Raw genomic sequence first — 15,492 nt, 5'->3', positions numbered from 1 at the left:
CTTGATTCTGTGCCATTTCACATTATTTAATGTTGCAGTATCTCAAAAAAAAAAAAATGCTATGAAAACACCAAATACTATAAAAACAAAAATCAATGCTAATGTAATATAAAATTAATTTTTCAAAGTATGATATACTTTTGTGGTTACTGTCAATATTCCCTCTAACTTTTGCTGGCCCATCTGCTCATGAAAAGCATTTTGTGTGCAAGTTTCCAGTCTCAGACCCAGTATGTGTGCTAATATAATATTTCTCATATTAATGTGAACCCTTTTTCATCTAGTTGTAACCAGTAAAATTGAGAGTACTAAATTAATTTGCTTAAATCCACGTAGCTATAAAAATTCATCACCATATGCACAAGTTCAAATGACTATATTGTCTAGTGTTTTTTTTTTTTCCCCTCAAAACTTTTCTGACTGTGACCTACAATAAAAAAAAATATATCTTGCATCTCGACCCATCATACACACTCATGATATAAACACCAAGAAACAATACTCTGAAGGGACTGAGGTTGTGCAATACCAGGCAACTCATAGCAAAGGTGGAGGTCTTAAGTACTTTGTTGCCCTCCAAAAATCGATTTAATTTCTTGTGGCCCATATCAGATTTTAAGCTCATAAGAACAGATACTACACTCTTAACTTAATCAAAAGGAAAATATTAAACTCAGTTTAATATCTGATATTGGCCCCATTGGCTTCAAGATATTAAACTGATTTTTGGAAGGCAACAAAGTGTGAGTGGCTAGGGTCAGCTGTTTCCATCAGCAAGAAATGAAAAACATAATCTATGAATCCATGTAAGTCAAGGACTATGTTTTTCATTTCTTGCTGATGGAAACAGCTGACCCTAGCCACTCATACTTTGTTGCCTTCCAAAAATCAGTTTAATATCTTGAAGCCAATATCAGATATTAGTTTAATATTTTCCTTTTGATTAAGCTAAGAGTGTAGTATCTGTTATGAGCTTAAAATCTGATATGGACAACAAGAAATTAAATTGATTTTTGAAGTACTGAAACTGCATCATCTTATGACTAGCAACATATAAATCTTTTCTTCCTTCTTTCCATCAAATTCACTACACACATCCACAATCTCCCCCACCATTCTTCTTGCACAATCTCCACATGCACACTGTCTCATTTGCAATCATAACACTCCATCTCAGTCACCTCTATCGCACTGTGATAACAGACTCATAACTTTTATTTTCTCACTCTTTTTTTTCACATATACTAGCAACTCTTGTCATATCTTCTCACATACCATGCTTGTCACCTGATAAATCATTTTTATCAGCCAAAATAAGCATCTTACACCGTCTGTCTTTGCATCCGTATGGCATCACTAACATCTTTAATCTTGGCACCAGGAAAACGTGATTTCATCATGCTCTCTTCAAGCACTCCTCTTATCAATGAATCGCCATACAAAATCCTTATTGTCATGCTTTCGCTCTTTTATATTCTGCTTTCGCTCTTTTATATTCTGCTTTCACTCTTTTATATTCTGCTTTCTCCCTCTCCTGCTCTCTCTCTTTCCTTCCTTGCATCTCCCCATGCTTTCACTAATATATCATACCATCTCCTAGGTACTTCAACTTATGACTAGCAACCAGTCATTCTCACAATATCACACCAGATTAATGATGCAATTTTTGGCCATTTTGGGGGAGGGGAATAAAACCGTCACATGAGAAAATCAGCTAGAGATATGTCAGAGAACACCTTCCATTAACAAACATCTATATTGTGTATGTATATATAAACATGTAATAAACGTATTGTAAAACCTCTTACCTGCAAATGATTTTGGCACAGGAAAACAAAAAAAAAACACATTTGCAATATAACAGGTTAACATAACGTTTACTGAACACAAAACAAAAGTATTAAATAATTAAAATAAATAAATATTTAACACAAACAAAAGTAACCGGGCTCACCAACTAGCGCACAAAACTATTACAATTAATTATTGTTTAAAGTAAGAAAAAAAATTAATTTAAGCACATAAAAAAATAAATAGGTTTACTATTTATGGGCCTAGTTTTACTAACACGTATATTGCTTAATATGCTTATTTAAATATGCGATTTTTTTTGCTATGTCATTAATCATTTCCGAAAAATTACAATTTTTGGCAATTTCCTTTTCGATGCTTAATATAGCAAGTGTATTTAAGCGTTCTTCGCACATACTTGACCGAAGATAATTCTTTATCAATTTTAATTTGCTAAAAGAATGCTCTGCACTTGCTATAGTAACTGGTAACGTAAAGAAAATTTTCAATACAGTTAGCACATTTGAAAATAGTTCATTATAACTATTATTTAATATATATTGCAATATGTCTTGCACGTTATTTACATTTTTTTGGTCCAAGATCAATTCTCATAACAAATCAGTTTCCTGGATTGTCTTCATTTACATCTTTACTATAATATTTTACAAATTTCCTTGAGTGGTTTTCTAGTTCATTTTTTTCTAATGTTTTTATATCAGTGATTAATTTAAAATAAGAAATAGCATTGGGTATATTTTTAAATCTCTCATCTATTTGTACAATAACAGTATCAATCACAACACTGAAAAAGTGACATCTAAATTCCTTTACTGGATTTAGTAAAACTTCATCTTCTGCTAGTTCGGAAAATAATCATTTTCTTTTTTGAATTCTTTTTTCAGGGAAGTCTTCGGAAATATTCAAGTTTCGTGATATCATTTTTGCGTCGTCTAAAAATGTGTTAAATTTTGATCTTAAATTTTGGATTTCATTTTTAATTTTATTCACTAAATTAAAAGCAGAGTCAAGAACAATTGTTTTTGCTTGAAATAGTTTGTTGATACCATTAATTTTTGACAATATTGTAAACCACACTGATAAGCTTAAAATAAATGGCATTTCTTGTGATGAATCTAGTAGACTTTTAGCTTCGGATACTGCTGTGTTATCATTAATTGCACCAATAAATTCTTCTAAGGCATTATAAATTTGTTCAAACTGTGCATACACTGCTTTGACTGCGTCTACTTTCGAGTATCACATAATGGTTTAAGCGTAATATTTAAATACTTTTGTATAATTTCCCACCTTTTTGTAGATGCAGAAAATACGCAGTATAAACGTTGCAATATTCCAAAAAAATTTTTACGATATATGCTACTGGAAGCAACATCTCAAATTAAAAGAATGTCATAAGCAAAGTACATAAATTGCATGAGGGTTTAAACTAATTATTCTACATTGTACGCCTTTATATGTTCCCTTCATATTGCTACCGTTATCGTATGCTTGCCCTCTACAATTCATAATATCTAAATCAAGCTCACCTATTCTTTTTAAAAGCGAATTTGCTAGTCCTTCACCAGTCACATCAGTTACTTCAATAATCCTATAAATGACTCATTTATAGTTAATTTTTTTTCTACAAAATTTATATCTAATAATTATTGAAGTGTGAGAAATATCAGGAGTACAATCTATTTAGCTACTGTAATATATGGCTGCTTTTATATCATCTTTAATTTTATTAAGGACTTCATTATCTAATGCAGCAATAATTTCCTCTTAAAATCTAATGTGACAAATGATGCACAATTCTTTTTTTTCATATTTTTAATTATGTTTATATGATCCATTAGCACAGGATCATATTTATTTAATAATTCTATTAAACTTAAAAAATGTCCATTATTCGGCGTTCATATCGTTTCATGGGATTCTTGAAATGGCAGATTATTACTTGCTAAAAATAGAATTACATCTACAATTCTTTGGAATAGTAATTTTAGACATTGTTTCTTTATTTATATTAATTTGATTTGTTCTGTCAACACTCAAACATGAATTAAGCCTTTTTAATAATTCTTGCCAAGCAATAAAAGAATTAAAGTGACCAACAGAAAGCTCATGATCTCGAATTACAGATGACAGTTTTCTTCATTTATTAAAACCATCTATAAATCGTGTTGTGATTGATATTTTCCTCTTCTTTTGGAAAATAATACACAACAAAAGCAAAATATTGTCTTGAGCTTTTGAGTAAACTAACCAGCTGCGAAGCTGAGTTTCACCATTTGGCATTTTTTAAAAATAGTACGATGTAGAAAATGATTTACCTTCAATATTCTTAACGAATGTGTCTTGATGTTGTTGTTTAGGTCCAGTTTTAACACAGTATAATCTAAATTTATCAGTTATAATATTTGGCCACAAACATGGATCATTTGTATTCACTTGATCATCATCGTTATTATTGTTTTCATCATTATTTACTGTATCCAAAACATTTGTATAATCAGACATGTCTTTTTCGACGAATCCCAGAGTTTCTACATTTTCGTTGAAAAGTTGTGTAGCTTGTTTGGAGTTTTCTTCTTCAGTTGAAGTTTGAATCACAACTGCTGAAGTTATTGCAATTTCGTTGTCAGATTTATTTTGTACCCATGAAAACAAATATTCTTGTGACTTTTTGAGATTTTGCTTTTCTTCTTTTTTCTTTTCTGCTGATTTTCTTTTTTGACACCCAGAGGGATGCTTTCTTGGCATAGACATTATGGGTTAGGCTTTGCCTGTCAAATAAGTAAATAATATTAAATATTTTTATCCCATGAATTAACAAAAAGTTAAATATGTACATACTTTTTACAATATTACAAAATTTTAGAAAACACTCAAGGAATGTGTTTATTTTTTTCGTTTGTTTACTTCACTACATCGGTTTCACCCTTATCTATCACTATTAACCGAGTTGAAATTAACGTAGTTGAGATCTAATCACATGCAGACAACACTTCATAATCCTGAATATTGATAATACATTTCACATAGCTTTAAAAATAACTTACTGTATTTACTGGAATATAACTGGTCTTCACGTATATAACTCGCACCCCTGATTTTACTTTGTGAAAAAAAAGAAATTGAAAAGTTTCACGTAACCTCGCACAGAAAAAAAAGTTTAATCACGTTCATCTCATGGCAATAGTGACTCGCTTCCCGTGGCAAACTACGCGCCCTCCATACTACCCAATATGTCTGCAGATACAAGGAAAAGCAGGGTCGTTTTATTCTATCACTGAATAAGGTACAAACATTTGCAGTCTGTGTAATATATTTCTCGACAAATAGTGCAATTAGAGACAGCTGGGATAAAACTGGCACTAACTAATGAATCGCATGTCCCTTCCCCAAAAACCGTGCTATTTATCCGCAAGCAAAACCATATGCTGCACTGGCAAACACTAAAAACTAGTTGTGTGGGAGTTTGTTCCCCCCCCCCCCCAGCTCAAATGCAGAGCAACAATAAAAATCAACAAAGTGTTAAAATTTGTAAACGTGTTAAAACTAGGAAATATATAGTGAATATTGTTATAGCACTTTCAGATATTGAATTTTGAATTTGGTTGAAGAGAATTAGCATTTCAATTCAAAAATTGTCTGCTGACTTTTATTTTTGACTCGTGCGATCTTTTGTTAATACCGCACCAATCATATGCACATATCTTTACTGGCCTAGTACCATGGCTGTCTGTTCATTAGTCATTTGTGAAGGATTGTTCAAGTATCTCAAGTCTTGTAAATTACTGCTAATTTTTGCTTGAAATAATAGGAAAGCAGATGGTGCTATTTGGGTAGGATGCACACAAGGAAACTGCTCTCTAGGCAGGAAATAGCAATTGCAATATATATGGGATTTTACAAAAAAACTGAAAACTTTAGTTTCTGAAAATCAATGTAAAGGAAATTTGCTTTTATATCTAATAAGTTAAACATATTAATTGACAATAAATACTTTCCAATCCATATTTTAATGACTTACAATTTAATAAAATCCAAATCCAAATACACTTTAGAAAACGGATACGTTCTTTACGAAACATGAAAATATATATCAAATGATGGTAAAGGAGTCATGCCACGTCTGGATGCCTGACGAATAATGCAACAACTGAACTGGACAAAACTTGTACATCAGTATATCACGGAGATATATCGATGGCTTGGAAATAGGATGTTTGTTTCTAATTTTCTTATTGCTTATTATTATGAAACCATTGGTAGAGTTTAATTAATTGTTGCATTTTTATTTGGTATAGCTGTACTTAATAAAATTGTATTATATTAAGTTAAAATATGTGTCAGTGAAGATGTTTGAAATGTATTTTTTATTTAATTATTTTTTAAGATGAGCCCTGGGTTGCATGCTGGAAAAAAGTCATTGCCATGCCATTTTTGGCAGGCATGTTAAGGGTTGTCCACCCCTGCTCTAAACTAACCATATATAAAGAATATAATAAATATTTTTTCAATGGTTTCGATAACGAGCCAAATGATATAAATGTGTAACAGATTTGAAAAAAACTAATGATGAATCAGGCATTTTAGGGTAAAAACGAAATCATGTTTGTTAATTTTTATACACTGCATAAACTCATCAAAAGGGTTAAGCAAAAACCCTAATATAATAGAGAAACACAGAGATATTATTGCCTGGGTCCCTAAAATCCTGTCGATGAAATCCCTTTAGTTATAAGCAAAATTAGAAGAAGAAGAAAAAAAAATGTTTCCGCAAATGTGTACCAACCGTGCCCACTCGATCGTGGGGTGCGGTGGGTGCAATGCCCCCCCCCCCCGAGATGGCCAGCCCTGCTTCTTGGTCTATGAAGGTGCTATATTATAATATTCAAGAATTATAAGAATATCTGAAAAGAGATGTATCACTTAGAGAATGGAAGACGAAAGATTAGAATAGAAAGAATGAAGCAAAGTGGCAAGAAAAGGGCCCAGAGGAAAATCATCAGATGAGTTGATGCAAAAGTGAATCTTACTCCTTAAAGAAGGTTGTAACCTATCACACATTAATACACTAGGTGGATTGAGGGTTACATTATTCAGAAACACTACTCTAAAGACAAAATGGAAGCATTTCAAGCTACTTGAGCCTCCTTTTCCCCTCTAAGGGAAGTGATGGTGTTACCACAAGTTATGAAATCCATCTCCCACCTAAAAATATTTCCAGATGTCGTTGCCTGCAGTGGGATTCAAACCTATAACTCGTTGTTTTGAGGAATAGAAGTACTTTTCCCTTAACCCATCAGGCTGATGAGTTAGAAGTTCTTTCTTCTTCTTTTTCTTCACCCATAGTCTGTAGACCATTGGGGGCACTATAAAGGTGACACTCCTAACAAGATCTCTCTCTCCAGGTATTTGTTTTGGGATTTCCTTAAGATGAAGAACAAAGAATTAGTCCGTTTTCTAATATTATCTATCCAGGTGATTCTAGGTTCCCCAGTGTTTTTTACCAGGAGGCCAGTCCTCTAGTGCTATTTTAGGTAAACTGTCTAATCTAACTACGTGGCTTAACCATTTGAGCTGTTTTGGACATATTTTATGATATTTTCTTGTGTTCTGACAATGAAGGGATTTCCTTTCTAACCTTGTCATTTATTATATGTGCTGTGTGTGTGTGTGTGTGTGTGTGTGTGTGTGTGTGTGTGTGTGTGTGTGTGTGTGTGTGTGTGTGAGTGAGTGAGTGAGTGATAGTTTCAAAATTTTTCTTTAGCACTTCATCTCAAAGGTCAATAGTCTTTACTCGTATTCCTTTAGCAGTGTTTTCAATCCTCACATCTGTATGTAAGACACAGTTAACAGAAGTATTGATGAAATAGTCTAGTAGCTAGCTATATTTTATAATTCTTCCAAAGTGGCTGTAACCTCTAAGGGCAATAGTTGCTTTAGCAATGAGTGCTTTAATATCATGTTTAGACCAACCATATGTATTTTATGCTTCCCTAAGTAGGTGAATTTTTCTACTACTTCCAGTTTTTCATCATTAACCAAAATTTTCATAGGCTTATTGCCTAAAGGCATCGTTTTTGATTTATGAATGCTGATCTTTAATCCATAATCATTTAGTATCTTAGAAACTTTGTCTGTTAATTCTTGTAATTGATGTTCATTCTCTGCTATTAGATCACTGTCATTTGACAAATTCGAGATTGATTTTTCACTAATTTTCATTGATTAATCACTAAGTTTATTACATATTCCAAATATAGGTTAAAAAGCATCAAAAGTATGTAGCCTTGATGCACACCTCTTTCCATTTTAAAAGGCTTACTATAGTTGTCATTGATTTTTGTTAACATTTCTGAGGAATGGTAAAGAATTTTAATTAGGGATACTATTTAATTATCTATTCCATACTGGTTCAGTATTCTCCACAATGTCGAAGGCCTTCTGTACATCTATAAAATTGTGATACAGTATTTTATTACATTCAGTATAATTTCTCCAGTGAGATGTATTGTGAATAAGTGATCTATTGTACTCTTGTTTTTACAGAATCCTGCTTGTTTCTCTGAAAGTATGCTTTCAATATTCCTCTCAGTCCTAGAGTAAGATTTTTAGGAAAATTTTGTTTTGATGACTGATTAAAGTGATGGCTCTGTAATTGCTACTTTACTATTTCCTTTTTTAGGAGTAGGAATCAGAACAGAGGTGCACCAATCTTTAGGCCATGATTCATTGTTCCACACATCTTGACAAATTTTCAATTAGGCATCAATGATATGTTCTCCCCCCCCACCCCCAACCTCTGCTTTCGGTAGTTATTCCAACTATGCTTGGCGATTTTCCCTTCTTGAAGAATTAGCTGCTGCTTCTATTTCTCTTAAAATAGGGAAGTCTCCTTCATCCAGTGTCAATTGTATTATGTTTTCAAGGCAGATGTCTTCTGAGAAAAGGTTAGCTAAGTAATCATACCAATCCTGCAAGTTTTCATCCTTTCCAGTCAAAAATGCCATTTTTACCTTGAACTGACCCATTAGTATTAGGAAGGATTTTGTTAATCTACTTATCATTTGAAAAGCACTTCTAGGAGTGTGTCTTTGTAGTTACTTTCAATCTTTCCATGTTCGTTCAGAATCCAGTTGGTTTTAGCTATTTTAATTTTATTTCTTATTATTTTGTTTAGTTCTTTATATTTTCCTCTGCTATCATTATTCTTTTTTTATACTGAATTTTAATGTTCTCCTTTGATCACATAGTTGTAAAATGTCTCCTGTAATCCAGAGCTTGATTATCCTGAAAGTTTTCCTATTATGTCAGCTGCTTCTAAAATTGCTTTGAAAAATGGTTTGTATTCATTTTTGATACTTTTGAATTCTTCATGGAAGATATTCAAGGAATTAGTAATGTGGGATTTATATTGTTCTCTGATATGAGCTGATTCCAGTTTCTCAACACTGTCTTTTTCTTAATTTGTTTTTGGTTACCTTTTATTTGTTTTAATTTTATCTTCAAGGTATCAATAACCCAATGACTATGTTGTGGTCACTGCCACATTGGCTCCTGGAAAAAATTTAGTCTTAGAAAGGGTAATTGATGCTTTGTGTGTTGTCTAAATAGGTATGTAATGAATTAAATTGTAGGCAGCTCGATTAGGTGAAGTTCATGTCTTGTCCACTTTTTTGATGGTTTATGGGGTTATAAAGTATTTGTAATTGTTAATTATTTTTGAATGGCAAAATCAATGTTTGCATCAGCTGTCATTGGAAACCAAATGCACCACAACGGGAGCGGTGGTGTGTAAGAAGAGCCCCGGATTCAGATAAGTTATACTTGGAATAATTAATTGCATATGAGTGATTGTTTTTGAGTAAGAGCTGCTATAAAAGTTGTATGCTACTAGTATTATTAGAGTGTGGGATATTTTGCTTAAACTTAGTTACAAATTTGTTGTTTTTGTCCCTTAGAGTAGTAACCGGCAGAGGAAAGATGGCAGCAGCTTTGTCAGTCCATACTTTAACTTAGACCTCAGTCGTTTCGTGAAGTGCGAGGTGTGCTACATCTATTCTTTTGATTACATAGATAGTTTGTGGACATTTAGGATGATGGAAGGAGGATATGTGCGAAGTGTGAGCTAAACGAGGATTTGATGAGTGCTAATATGAATGATGACATAAAGTGTTAGTAGCGAGAATGTCACGGGAAGAATGAGTGCTCGTTTGAAAGAGAAGCATGGTGTGAAAGAAAGGAGAAAAATTGTTAAAATAATCATTGAAAAAGAAAACGAGTGATTTGAAAACCATAATGGATGGTAAAAAGAATGAAAGCGAGGCGAATGTGGTGGAAGGAAATGAGAGAGAACGAAAGGATCGAAAGTTGGAAAAATCGAAAGAATGAATGAATGAATCTGGAAATAGTGACGCATGGTTCGAAAGTGGGAAAAATGGAAAGAATGAATGAATTAAAGTGAAAGTTGGACTCAGTGGACTGAGTGTACAGAAACTCAAAAGGATGAGTGAGAGTGTGAAGCGAGAGTAGAGAGTTCGAAAATTAGAAAGATTGAATGATAGAGAGAATGTGATGCGAGATTCAAAAGTTGAATTAGGTTGAATGAGGCAAGAGATGAAATGGATGTGGAGTGAAATTAAGAAAATTCAGGTGGAAACTATTAAAACAAATCAAGTAGGTACGAAAGAGTTAGCGAAAGACGAGCGAGTGGTGTTGTATGGTGACTCCATTATTAAAGGTGTGCTTGATGAGAGGATGCACAAGGTATGTATATTTTCCAGGCAGTACAATGAGTTAGAGTGATTGAGGTATTGGATATGAGGAGGGAGCGAGCAAAGGAGTTGACTTGACAGAAGACAAAGAGCACGTCAGAATGGATATCGGGAGGCTGCTTCAATGGAATAGTGTGACAGGAAGAGTAGTAAGCATGTTGCCTGGTTATGACTGTGGCGAGATGAGGTGGAGAGCAAAGATTATGAATGATATGTTGGCTGAAATGTATGAAGAGAGGGGAGTACAATTTGTTAATGTGTGGAATGAGTTTGAAGGATGAAGTGAACTGTATGGGAGCGATGGACTGCATTTGATTGGTTATGGTGTGAGTTGCTTGTAGAGACTTGCTGGAAGGTAGAGAAGTGAGTACAGAGAATGAATCAGATCAAGTGGGAAGTGATGTGAAAGAGCAGGAGAGATTGAAGAGATGGTTATGAATGAGGAAGTAAGTGACATAAGCAAGAAATTGAGAGAATGGGTATGCAATATGAACAGGGAAATAGGAAGGCTCAGGGTGGATGGGTACACAGTGTGAGAAAGGTGGATGCTCCAAGAGGATGTGAGAGTATGTGTAGACAGGAAACGAATGGGATGACCTTGGATCAAGTGGAAACAGTTGGAATTAAAGAGGATTCTAAAATGAATAAGCAGAAAGGGAAATGGCCCCAGTCGAGCATAGAGAGATCACATCAAATGAGTGTTATCAGTGAAACTAGCTGTAGATCCAGTCAAACCACTGAAATGCTAGAAGTGTAAGAAACAGGGCAGATTAAATGGTTGCACTAATTGAGTCTGTTCACCCAAAAATTGTTGAAATAAGTGAGACATGGTTAGATGAGGACGACATCCTGACAGGAATAGAGATGGAAGAATATGTGTTTCGTGAAGATAGAAGGGGTAAAAAGGTAGGGGGAGTGCTATTGATTATAGAGAAAGAGTTATGTCCATACAAAGTAGAGATGCAAGAGGGTAATAGTGCCAGTGGTTTTGAGGCAGTATGGTGTGAAATAGAGATGAATGGAATGAAATACTTGGTTGGATGTTGTTATAGACCACCAAAGGTGGATGGTAGTGACTATGAAATGTATAATCAAAATAGCCAAGCAAATTAAAGGTTAATTATTATGGGTGATTTTAACTGTGGCAATATAGACTGGGATGATGAGATAGCAAATGGAAGTAAAGAAAATGAGTTTCTTGAGTTTTTGAGGGACAACTACCTCAGACTAACTCCTCATTCCATGTAGCATGGAATGAGGAGTTAGCTAGAAAAGAGATCAATGTAGCTTGGGGAGTTTCAGAAACTATCTAGTAGATCCATTGTCTAAATGTATTCCAAGGGTGAGAAGGTTAAATGAGGTGGGCGTGAAATGGATGAATAAAGAGATTAAGCATGCGATAAGAGCATGAGGAAAGAAGGGCGTTATGGAGGCAGCATAAGAGAAGTGGAAATAACCTATTCCAATAGGACTACAAAGACCAGGCAAGGTGGGTTACTTGGTTGGTAAGGGTAGCTAAAGAGAGGTATGAACAGCATTTAGCTAATGAAGCAAGAAAGAATTCTAAGGAGTTCTTTCGATATGTAGCCAGGAAAAGAAAAAATGACTATGGAAGGATGACATTGATTGGAGAAAATGGTATAAAGACAGCTGTTGCAGAAGGTGTGGTGGAGATACTTAATGAGCAGTTCATAAAGGTCTTTCAATGTTGTGAATGTGACTTCATGGAGAGATTGAGAGCAGTTGATGATTGGGAAGAGAGACTGACTGTTAGTGAGCAAGAGGTGTATGGGGAGTTGAGCAAACTAGATGTAAATAAGGCTGTGGGACTTGATAATATATCACCAAGTATTCTGAAGAAATGTGCCAGAGTGTTGACGACGGCCTTAACATATTTTTTTTAATATGAGTCTTGCACTGGGTTAAGTTCCTAAGGAGGGCAAGATTGTGCCACTTCATAAAGGAGGTGATGGAACTCAAGGACCAAACTATAGGCCTATCTGTGTGTCAGGTGTTCTATTTAAGTTGTTGGAGAAACTTGTGAGAACTAGAATTCAGAATTGGGTTGAAAACAATAGTATTATCTTTTATGGACAACATGGATTTGCTAAAGGGAGGTCATGTTTAAGTAATCTACTTAAACATGATCTCCCTTATTACAATAAGGTGACCACTTCCATGGGCAGAGAAGGATGCACAGTAATATACTGAGATTTCGCAAAGGCTTTTGATAGATTACCCCATGATAATTTGATAGTCAAACTATAGTGGATAGGGATTGGATATCAGATTGGTGCATTGGATTGGAGACTGGCTATCTGATAGGTATCAACAAGTTGTGTATGGGGTAGCAATATCCAGGAAAAGGAAACTTACTAGTGGTGTGCCTCAGGGTCTGTTTTAGGGCCATTGCTATTTAACTTGTATATTAATGATATTGGTGAAGATTTGGGTGGAGATATTCAGTTGTTTGCAAATGATGCAAAGTTGGGACGAACCATGAAGAGTAGAGAAGATGTTCTGCCTTACAAAAAGACTTGAATAAATTGAGTGATTGGGCACGGGAATGGGGCTGTTAGTTCAAAGTTGCAAAATGTAAGGTTTTAAAATTTGGAAAACTCGAATGGGATGCAGAATTTATGATTGGTGAGGATATATTGTCGGTGGTGTAGGAAATAAGAGATCTGGGGTGATAGTGGATAAGGATCTGAAATTTAGGGGGCACATAGCCAAAATTGTGAAGCCAACACAAAGGCTTCTGGGAATGATGCAGAGGACACTGACTTGTAGAAGTAGGGAGATTCTTGTTCCATTGTATAAGGCCTTGATTAAGTGACGACACATGGACCATTGTGCCCAGATTTGGTCACCTGGTTTTCAGAAGGATGAAGAGATGTTGGAAAGGGTCCAGAGGTGACTGACTAAGGTAGTTTCTAACCTCTGGAATATCGAGTATGAAAAGATTGAGAAGAATCAACTTGCAGAGTCTGGTGGACAGGAAGAAGATGTGAGATATGATAGAGACCTACAAGTTATTAAGGGGTTGTTATAGGATCAATGCTGGAGAGATTCTACAGAAAATAGTGGGAGATCATGGGGGGAACCAGAAATCATCCCTGGAAGCTGTATAAAGAGGGTGTGAGTAGGGGAGTGAGAAGCATGTTTTTTTCATGCAGAGTTGTAAATGATTGGAATGCCTTGCCTGAGAGTGTAGTGTCTGCAGAGACTTTCAGTGTGTCTAAAGCACGATATGATGAGCTGTGTGTATAATTGGTATAGATGCTTCCAGTATCTATACCAATTTTTGCATTCCAGTCTCCTTAGACAATTAGATAGTCTTTATTTGGAATTTATTTTATCACTGAGTTTATTTGTCTGTTGAAGTCATCAATACACTCTTCAATTCAACCAATTATAACATGAATGTTCATATTGTGTAGTAGTTTGACTACCTTTTGAAGAATGTTCAGACATTCCAGGTACCAACCATAAAACTTCTGAGCTGTAAAAGAGTTCTCTTTGTTGGTCCATATACTACCAGTAGCAGACTTTCCACCATCGTCCCTGGCAGTGGTGGTAGTTTTTCCAGGTAACAACCAAGCTGGCATAGAATGCTATATGACTCTCTCCATAATGTGATATGGGTAGATATAGACAGGTGCTCCTGTCTCCTCTCTTGTCTTTAGCATACTAGGTAAGGCAAATATCTAGGGAAGAAGACAGACTCCCACTGCATGAGACGAAAGAAATAGTAAAGATTCACCTCTAGCCGTCGAATACTCTAATAGTATTGGGAGAGATAAGGCAAGAAAGAAAGAAGAGTAGGGACTTGTTTGCAGATAATATAATAGATGTATATTATGTGAAGTAAGGCATGGTACAGCATCAGGCACCTCAGGCCTGCCACTCCCATACTCACTAAAGCGAGCCCTTGAGGAGCGCTTTACCAGATCAAAATTCAGAATGTGATCAAATCAGTGACGTGACAAATAATAGATATCAATGTGTATCAATTTGGAAAGTGGTAGTTGATTGGAAACAGATCGAATCCTAAATGTGGACTAATCTCTGGTATATCAGAAAATGACTATGATCTTCCACATATGACAATATAGTTTCTCCTTTTCGAAAACGTTTGTCAGTTTTTATTTTTCTGATATTTTGTTAATGTAGATTTGTTGTTATAACTTAGAATAAGGGATCGTTTTTTATGTGTTAATTTCATTTGGGCAAACAATAGACCCATGATAAGTTTGCGGCCTAGATATATCCTCCAGGAAATGTGAGCTTCCAGCAAAACTGGAACACTGGATGATTTGTATATGGTATTTATTGTCTGTATAATATCTTATTTAAAGTATATAACTGTATCATTTTCAAGATTTTTCTGTCCTGTAACATTTTGCTACCTGCACAATATTTATGCTCTTTCCAAAGTCTTCCAATAACTTACAGGTAAATTTACTGCACAAATGTGGTGATAAGGCTGTAACTTCAAATTATAGGCCAATCTGTATATCTGGAGTTGTGGTGGAGGTACTGGAAAGATTTGTGAGAAGCAGGATGCAGAAATGGATTGATAACAGCAGTATTCTGTGTGGTTATCAGCATGGGTTTGTTAAAGGGAGATCATGTTTCACTAACATATGTACTATAACAAGGTGACTTTGGTGTACTTAGATTTTGCCAAAGCTTTTGATAGACTGCCACATGACAAGCCGATAAATAAATTGAAACAAATGGGATTGGATAACAGACTTCTGAGTTGGATCAGTGACTGGCTGTCAGATAGGTATCAGAAAGTTGTATATAGGGGTGCAGTATCCTGAAAGAGGAGGGTCACTAGTGGTGTGCCGCAGGGGTCATTTTTGGGACCATTGTTGTTCAATTCATATGTTGTTATTGGGAT

At 34.9% G+C, this 15,492-nt stretch overlaps 1 protein-coding gene and 1 pseudogene across 10 annotated transcripts in view; one reads left to right on the top strand and one right to left on the bottom strand.

Moving 5' to 3' along the window:
* The window catches only part of LOC150110302 (F-box/LRR-repeat protein 20), a 325,839-nt gene that overhangs the window by 62,010 nt on the left and 248,337 nt on the right, over positions 1-15,492 (top strand). The window lies entirely within an intron of this gene.
* On the bottom strand, positions 499-668 carry LOC150110303 (U2 spliceosomal RNA; annotated as a pseudogene).

The sequence above is a fragment of the Typopeltis vanoorti genome, chromosome 1 (genome assembly GCF_054136105.1).
Source record: "Typopeltis vanoorti isolate ZY-2024b chromosome 1, IOZ_Tvanoo_1.0, whole genome shotgun sequence".
Classification (NCBI taxonomy): Eukaryota; Metazoa; Arthropoda; class Arachnida; order Uropygi; family Thelyphonidae; genus Typopeltis; species Typopeltis vanoorti.
The sequence above is the reverse complement of the archived record's forward strand: the minus strand, read 5'-3'. Positions and strand labels throughout refer to the sequence as shown.